At 45.1% G+C, this 8,772-nt stretch overlaps 1 long non-coding RNA gene across 2 annotated transcripts; it reads left to right on the top strand.

Moving 5' to 3' along the window:
* The first annotated feature begins 2,336 nt into the window (after positions 1–2,336).
* On the top strand, positions 2,337–8,347 carry LOC132693865 (uncharacterized). Of its 2 annotated transcripts, XR_009617012.3 has the most exons (6): positions 2,337–2,594; positions 2,850–2,916; positions 4,726–4,810; positions 6,040–6,130; positions 6,892–7,001; positions 8,019–8,347. It is a non-coding gene; the product is annotated as an uncharacterized LOC132693865 (long non-coding RNA). The 2 variants fall into 2 exon arrangements; XR_009617011.3 differs by lacking the exons at positions 2,337–2,594; positions 2,850–2,916 and adding an exon at positions 3,925–4,061.
* Positions 8,348–8,772: the final 425 nt, after the last annotated feature.

Here is an 8,772-nt window from a genome sequence, read left to right as displayed (position 1 = left end):
AATTACTTCACAAATCATCAACAATCTTATGAGGTAGGTACGATTTTTTTTAAAGGTTATTTAATTATTTTTAGCGGGGGGAGAGGCAGAGAGACAGGGAAAGAATCTCAAGCCCAATGCAGGGCTCAAAGTCACGAACTATGAGCTCATGACCTGAACCAAAACCAAGAGTCGGATACTTAACTAACTGAGCCACCCAGGCACCCCTGAGGTAGGTACTATTTTGTTCTTCATTTATCAGTGGGGAAACCGAGGCACAAGGATGTAACGTGCCCAGGGGCGATTGGAAGTTTTTGGGTTCAAATCCAGGCAGATTGGCTGCAGATTCTGCATCCTTAGCCTCTCCTTTTGCTGCCTCTTTGCCATCAATAGAATTGGGAGGATTGGAGGGCAGAGTTCATTGGTAGCCAACAATAATGGTATAACTTTGATAACTTTAGTAGCAAGCAAAAGAAAAGCCAAGTCAAATGGGCTTATACCAAAAGGGAATTTCTTGGCTCACAGAAATGAAAAGTCCAGAGATAGGCCTGGCTTCAGGCATGGCTTGATACAGGATTCAAATGATGTCCCCAGTCTCTATGTCTCAGCTCTGCTTCTGCAGGTTGGTACCATTCTCAGACTGCTTAATGAACCCAGTATTTTACGCACACTTCCTCTCCATGCCTAATCAATGGGGTATCTTTTACCCAGAATTCCCGGCAAACCTAACTTCATGCATCACTGGCTCTGATTAAAGTAATGCCCATTTGGGGTAGAGACTGACTCACTGTTGACTAAATCCAGCATCTCTTCTGTGTAAGCAGCTAGACTACACTTCTCAACCTCTCTTGTAGTTAGATGTGGCCACATGACAATTCTGGCTGATATAATATGAGTAGAAGTGAGATGATCCTGATGTATTCTTTCCTTTCTGGCTGACTGTAATGGAGATGACCCCCAGAGTGACTGGAGCCATGTGTTTAAGATGGGTGGATCCACCAGATAGAAAAAGCCTGGGTCCCTGAACCATTACAGTCACGAAAGTCACCAAATAGGACTCCATTCATGTGAGCAAAAAATAAACACCTATTATATTAAAGCCATAGAGATTTTGTCTTTTTAATTTTAATTTTTAAATAGCTTGCCAGTGTGGCTAGAAGGATGGAATATATGTAAACCAATTAGGATCCATCTCTGGGACAAGGAGAGGTGTTCTCAGCTAAATCACGTAGCTGAGAATGTTCAAGAGGTGGTTTCTTGGAAGAAATTCAGGTTACTGGTGCTAGCAAGTGATGGAGATTCTGGGCCAATGACAAATCATAAGGGCAGACTGAAGCCAGGAGACCAACTCCAGATCTCTTAACCAAGGACGCCATCTTGTGTCTGATACCCAGTAGACAGCTGGTCTACCATTTGTTTGAGGCGCTGCTTCCGTTCTTCAGTCATCTGGTCTCGCTCAGGACCCCTGTGTAAGACTTCTCAGCACTGGGCAACTGCTAAGCTCTGGTGCGGGGTGTGGGGGGAAGAGAGATCAAAATGAGCCTGGGCCTTCGAAGAGCTTGTGTTCTGTTGGGGAAAGGCTGGGCATTCACATTTAAGCTAGGATTTAAAAAAAAAAAATTTTTTTTAATGTTTATTTTTGAGAGAGAGAGACAGAGTGTGAGTGGGGGAGGGGCAGAGAGAGAAGGAGACAAGAATCTGAAGCAGGCTCCAGGCTCCGAGCTGTCAGCACAGAGCCCGATGCGGGGCTCAAATCATGAACTGTGAGATCATGACCTGAGCCGAAGTTGGACGCTTACCACTTGAGCCACCCAGGGGCCCCTAAGCTAGGAATTTTGATGGAAGTTTCAGCAGACAATTGTGGTCAACCAGCCAAAGCTTTAGCCAAAATCTAAACTCTAGTTGTATTTAGTTTTTGCTGTCAAAGTGACTGTACTCATTGATCTCTCTGAATGTTGAGGTCTACATCTCTTATTGCAAGATTGGGCATCAGGTGCATTCTTTCCCGTTGTTACCTCTAGAGGCAAACACACCATTTGCGAGTTTGCCCCCTTTTGTTTTCTATTCTTTATATTGTCTCAATGTAAACTTAATGTACCTCCCACTATCACCAGCTTCCTCTCTCCTTCTTCTGCTTGAATAGGGCAGAGGATGGAACACTTGGAGCCAACTGGCAGGAACCCAGTACTGTTTGTGTCTGATTTACAAGTGATATTTATGCCCTATTCATTCCCAACAATGGCTCAAGCAATTCCCCAGGACAATAATAGAGCTGACACATCAATATGAAGTGGTTGTGACTTCATGAAGACCTCGATCGCTCAGGACCAGCAATAAATCAGCTGCTTCCTAGGTATTCAAGTATTCAGTTCATTCATTCTTTTCAACGTATATTTCCTGATGACCTACTATGAGTCAGATGCTGTTTTAGGTCCATTCTCTTCTCTCTGGCCCAAGGGCCAGCAAACTTTCTTTTCTTTTTAAGATTTTATTTTTAAGTGATCTCGACACACAATGTGGGGCTCGAACTCACAACCCCAAGATCAAGAGTCCCTCGCTCCACCTGCTGAGCCAGCCAGGTGCCCCAGCAAACTTTCTTTGCAAAGGACCAGAGGGTAGATATGTTAGGCTTTGTAGGTCGTGAAGCCTATTTGGCAACTACTCAACTCTGCCATTATAATGCAAAAACAGCCACAGATAGCATATGAACTGTGAGTGGGGTTGTGTTTCGATAAAACTGTATTTACCAGCGCAGGCAGTGGGCTTGGATTTGCCCTGTGGGCCCTCAGTCATTGATCCCTCTTCTAACCCAATTCTAACCACGCTTCATCTCCATCCCTTAGGAGATTTCCTCTTCCTTTTTCTCCCAGAATTGCAGAGCAGAGAAAGCCAGTAACTAATCAGTGGATCAAGTCAACTGAGTTCTGGTTCCAAAGGGTATGTAGTTTCTCATTCAATAATAACCATAATAATCATGCTATCAGCAATAACAACAATAGCTGGCAATTATACAGCACTTACTGTACCGTTCAGGGCTTATAATCACTTTCCAAATAGTAACTCATTTCCCCTGATTAGAGACAAGGATCCAACCTGATAAAGAGAAGATCTAGGAAATGGGGTATGTATGTGTGTTTATGTACGTACACACGCACACACACACGCACACACACACACGTTTTTGAGTATTGTTTTTGAGTATCACGTATAGTTGGTAAAATAAATACTACCCAATACCTACTGGGCCGCTAAAAGGCGCCAGATGCCAGGTGAAGTGTTGTCCATGCCTTATCCCACTCAGTCCCCCACTGCAGCCCTTTGGGGAGGTACGATTTTTATATCAGTTTTCTAGCTGAGAAACGTGGAGCTCCAAGTGGTTCAATAACTTGTCCCATCAAACAAGTGTGGACTTCGGACTTGTTGACTCCTCCAAAGCTTATGCTCCCAACTGCTTTGCCTTAAGGACTTGCTCAGACTAGGGGAGAATTAATAAAACCCACCAGGCAGGAATGTGGATTTTATTGTGATTGTATTTCATTTTTAAATGAAAAAAAAAAAAAATCTTGCAATGGTGCAACCTTCTCAGATGGCAGGACACAGGATGGTTGTGTCTCCGGTGCTCTGGCATCATGATGAGTGTCATTTGCAAACGCACTGCCCGAGAGGCCTCATTCAATCAACAGCACAATGGGACGCGTTAAACAGAAGCGCAGCTGCTCTGAGGAACGTAGTCTCTGCGTCTGCGGGTCGGGGTCGCCTTTATGGGACAGAGCGCGGTGGCGGTGGCGTCAGGGACAGGGCGCTTGCTGCCTTTCCCCCGCGGAATGCGGCCCTGGGGCTGACAGCTGACAAGCCACCCTGCTTGCCTGGAAGGGGTGGTCTTACCCACAGATTAGATCTTGAAAGCTGCCTCTTTTTGTTGTGTGGCTCAAAAGAGTGGCTCCGCAGGCGGGCACGGTTGATGTCAACAAAAGGAAAGCCTAGGAAGGCCTCTTTGAACGGGATGGGAGCGGGAGCGAGCGGGGCAGGCCTGCCTGTGAGCCTCCGGGCACTGCGTTCGCTGGGCTCCCTGCGGATGCTGAGTATGAACCCAAGAGCTCAGTCTCCCCGATTTCTCAGATCAAGGTTCTGCGGCGCGTGCACCTGTTTTGAGGAAATGTCACCTCTTTCTGGTGAAGCCTGCCTTTGGTGTGATGAGGCAGGCAGAGAGGTTTCTCTTACTCTCTCAACTCAAAGTGATACAAGTGATACAAAGTCAGCTGCAAGACTTAAAAAAAATTTTTTTTTTTAATATTTATTTTTGAGAGACAGAGTATAAGCGGGGGCGGGGCAGAGAAAGAGGGAGACACAGAATCCCAAGCAGGCTCCAGGCTCCGAACTGTCAACACAGAGCCCGTCGCCCGGGCTCGAACCCACAAACTGTGAGGTCATGACCTGAGCCGAAGTCGGACGCTCAACCGACTGAGCCACCCAGGCGCCCGGGACTTTTTTTTTTTCTAGATGTTCTATCTAAGCTTGTCGGAGACATAGTGGAAATTATAATGGTTAGGTTTCAGAATATCTGAACTTGAGACTCAGTTCTGTCCCTAAGCACCGTGTAGGCTTGGATGGGTCTTTTCAGCTGTTTGGATCTTAGCACATTTTTGCCTGTTAAATAATGGGGTTGACAGACACGACTTTTCCAATTACCTTCATAAATGTAATGGTGACATGTAAATGACCTTAGAACATTTTTTATTGTTTTAGCTGTTGCTACAGAGAAATCATAATGAGAGAGGAAAATAAAGCGTATCTGCTTACACCTGGCAAGATCTGTGGGTTGAGACTGGCCGTAAGTTTTGGGATTGAAGGGAGTACAAGACAGAACTAAAGCCATTTTCCCTTTGTAATGGGCGTATTTCTTTTGTGTGTGTGTGTGACTCTTCCCTTCTATTAAGAATATTATAATTTTTTCCTCTCGATAGGGTAGCCACCTTCAGCAAATAAACATACAGGACACCCAGTTCCACCTAGGTAAACTTAAATTTCAGATGAACAACAAACCGTTTTTTAGTATAAGTATACGGGACATACTTATATTTTATTTTTATATTCTATGTGGCAACCGTGCCCCTGGAGAACCAGGCCTTTCCCATTCTATGTGCTTTGGATGACAGGATTTTCACTGGCAGTGGTGTTGTGAAGGGTGACCTTGCAGTCCCAGAGGCCACTTGGAAGAAAATGCACCCTGAGAGAAGCCAATGTAGGGAGAAGCAGAGTTATGAGCTTAAGAGGAGAGGACGGGCCCTAGTCATATTGGGCTTTACCCATCAGGTCTTTAATAAGATCTACCCCCTGGATTTTCTGTTAATTGAGCCTATAAATTTATTCTTTCTTTCTTTCTTTCTTTCTTTCTTTCTTTCTTTCTTCCTCCTCCTCCTCTTCTTCTTCTCCTTCTTTCTTTCCTTCCTTCCTTCCTTCCTTCCTTCCTTCCTTCCTTCCTTCCCCTTCCTCCTCCTCTTCTTCTCCTTTTCTTTCTTTCTTTCTTTCTTTCTTTCTTTCTTTCTTTCTTTCTTCTCCTTCCTCCTCCTCTTCTTTTTCTTCTTCTCTCTTTCTTCCTCCTCCTCTTCTTCTTCTTTTCTTCCTTCCTTCCTTCCTTCCCCTTCCTCCTCCTCTTCTTCTCCTTCTCCTTTTTTCTTTCTTTCTTTCTTTCTTTCTTTCTTTCTTTCTTTCTTCTCCTCCTCCTCCTCCTCCTCTTCTTCTTCTCCTTCTTTCCTTCCTTCCTTCCTTCCTTCCTTCCTTCCTTCCTTCCTTCCTTCCCCTTCCTCCTCCTCTTCTTCTCCTTCTCCTTTTCTTTCTTTCTTTCTTTCTTTCTTTCTTTCTTTCTTTCACTTTAAGTTGCTTTGAGTCACGTTCTCTACCTCTTGCAAATCAAATTGTTGTTATGAATTTCCTCCTCTTATTTTAAAACCTTCTTCCCCAGCCCCTCCCTGTGAAAGCAGAAGAAACAAGGAGACAGGGCCCAATGTCTGCTGCACCTGCTGGGCACTTACTACACATTGTGTCATTTATTATTCACAGCTGGCACTGCAATAGATCTTCTTCTGGCTTCACACAGAAGGAAGTTAAGGCTCAGAGACGTGAAGTACTTCTGCCCCAGTGCGCATGGCCTGTAAGTGAATAAGCCGAGAAGTCAACCAAAGGTTGTCTGACTCAAAACCTGTGCTTTCCCTAACACGCAACAATGATTAAAAGAGAAAGAGGTTGGGGACCTCATGGGGGAGATCAGAGAGAGGTGACACCTAAGGGAGTCACATGGGAGGGGAAGGTGACATCGAATGCACCCAAGATTTCCACCACAAATGTGTCTTCCCTCTGCTTTCTCGTATTGATTTGTACAAAACCATTTAAAAAAATCAAAACCCAGAGACTGAACCTCAGATGACTTACTGTTTATGGGGAGCTATACAGGAGCGTCTGTTATGAGGTAGAAGTCTGGAGGAGAGACCACCTATTCCCTGTTCTTCACCCCGCTCTGATCCATGACCTCTGCAGTATAACTTTGTAGTTCCCTCCCTGCTTGACCCTGAGTTCTGCCATATGCTTTCCTTTGCCAATGGGATGTTAGCAGATGTGATGCAAGCAGAGACTTGAAATTGTCTTGGGGCACCTGGGTGGCTCAGTCTGTTGGGTGCCCTACCTTGGCTTAGGTCATATCTCATGGTTTGTGAGTTTGAGCCCCACATCTGGCTTGCTGCTGTCAATGCAGATCCCGCTTCAGATCCTCTGTCCCTACCTCTCTCTTCCCCTCTCTTGCTTGCACTCTCTCTCTCTCTCAAAAAAAAAAAAAAAAAATCATCAAAAAAAAAAAAAAAAAGAAAGGAAGCAATTGTCTTGTGCACTGGGATTTGATCTCGTGGTCCTCTGCTGTAGCCATTAGAATGTACCAGGGATGGCCTGCTGGAGGATAAGGGACAAGTGGAGCAGAGCTGAGTCACCCCAGAAGCCTCTGCTGAAACCAGTCTAGATCACCTGACTCCCAGGTAGGTGAATGAGCTGAGAGGAGATAACAGAACCCCCAGACCAAATCCTAGCTGAACTCAAACTTGTGAGATGTAAATGCCTATTGTATGACAATGAGGTTTTATGGTTATTTGTTATATAGTGTAAACTTATAACATGAACTCAGGGAATTTGATTTTTGTCACAGCCCTTAAATGCCAGGCATGTTCTTAGTGCAACTGGGACCTCCAAGGCAACTCTAGATCTTTTCTAGGATGGACTATAATTGGCTCTGGAACGCTATGGTAACTGTCAAGGGAACCAGAGAATATCTGGAATTAGTCCAGGATTTACACTCCTGGGGCTGGACCAGAGCCAGACTGACCTTGAGGCTGGGCGCCCAGAGATGTTCTTATTGGTGATTCACTGCTCTGTTGGACACAGGTATCTGTGAAGATTTATTTGTTCAAGGGACTTAAAGAGAATATGGATAGGGATCAGGAGCACACAGTCAGTACATGAGAAGCTACGATGGGGAGGTGCTGCATCCAGGCAGGAAATTTATAGTATTTTAGGGGTCTGACCTCTGGATCTTTCGAAGCAGGGGCCTGACGGAGAACCGGCACACGTTGAGATAAAGTGGTTCGTTGAGATACAGTGGTTTGCTAAGATACAGTGGTCTAGGATTGAACACACAGTGGGGTGAGGTTCAGAAGTGAGCCTTGAAGAGTAAACAGTGGTTTGATGACCCCAGTTGAGAGTTCTGAGAAAGGGCCTGTTGTTTGTTAAGTAGTCTGTTGTTCAAATAAGGGAATTTTCAGAAAGTCCCTGGAACAAACAACGGAGTTATTTGGATCTTCATCTTCCTGGACTAGAAATTTCTGAGATAGTAACATCACGTTGGGGTAGGGAGGGCTGAGTCCATCTCTCTGCTGGAAATGGTAAGCTGTGCTCTGGGGGACACTTTCTGTGCTCTAGCGTCAGTAAAACCTGCCCTCCTACCATGTGGGTTGGGAACCTGAATGCCTTCTCTGATTATGTCTGCTTCACTGGTACAGTGAGGATCGTGACAGCTCCTTTGGGGATGTGTTGTGATGTCTGAAGCAGATAAAGCACGGGATGTGCTAACGCAATGTCAAGTTTGCAGGAAATGCTCGCTAAATGGGAACCATTTCCAGATTCCAACCGCCAGAGAATCAAATGACTCCAGCAACACTTCTGGGGTGTCAGGTTTTGCTTAATCCAACTGCCAGAGTGAGAAAGGAAGAAGCTACAACAGCTCTGCCCAGATCGGATACCCTGGCATCGGCAGTTGGGTTTAACGGTGTGAGACACCTGGATAAACTGAAGAGGTGAAAATTAAAATAAAGTACCTGCAGCACCACAGAAAGAGACTTTTAGTGTAATAAATTGATTTTGCAAAGCCTGACTCAGAGATCTCCGGCAGCAGAACATATAATAACTTTTTGCTTTAGAGCTTCCAGAAGGAATACAGCCCCATTGACTCGTAATGGACTTCTGACGGCCAGAACTGAAAGATAAGAAAGGCCCTACATTTGTGGTAATTTATTTCAGTAGCAAGAAGGTACTATTATGGAAGATCCACAGTTTTTAATAGTGTAAAGGAGTCCTGAGACTAAAAGTTTGAAAAACAGAGCCCTAGGTCATCTAGATCAATGCTGTAGGCAGAGGGGGGAACACAATGGAAGTCGGCAGAAAGGCAAAGATGCAGCCTGGGCCATGGTTCAGTAGTGCCGGGGACCCTGTCTTCCATTTTACACAAGAGTGCAGACGTGGGTATTTGTCTGTTTT

This window comes from Panthera onca, chromosome B4 (assembly GCF_046562875.1).
Source record: "Panthera onca isolate mPanOnc1 chromosome B4, mPanOnc1 haplotype 2, whole genome shotgun sequence".
Taxonomy (NCBI): Eukaryota; Metazoa; Chordata; class Mammalia; order Carnivora; family Felidae; genus Panthera; species Panthera onca.
The sequence above is the reverse complement of the archived record's forward strand: the minus strand, read 5'-3'. Positions and strand labels throughout refer to the sequence as shown.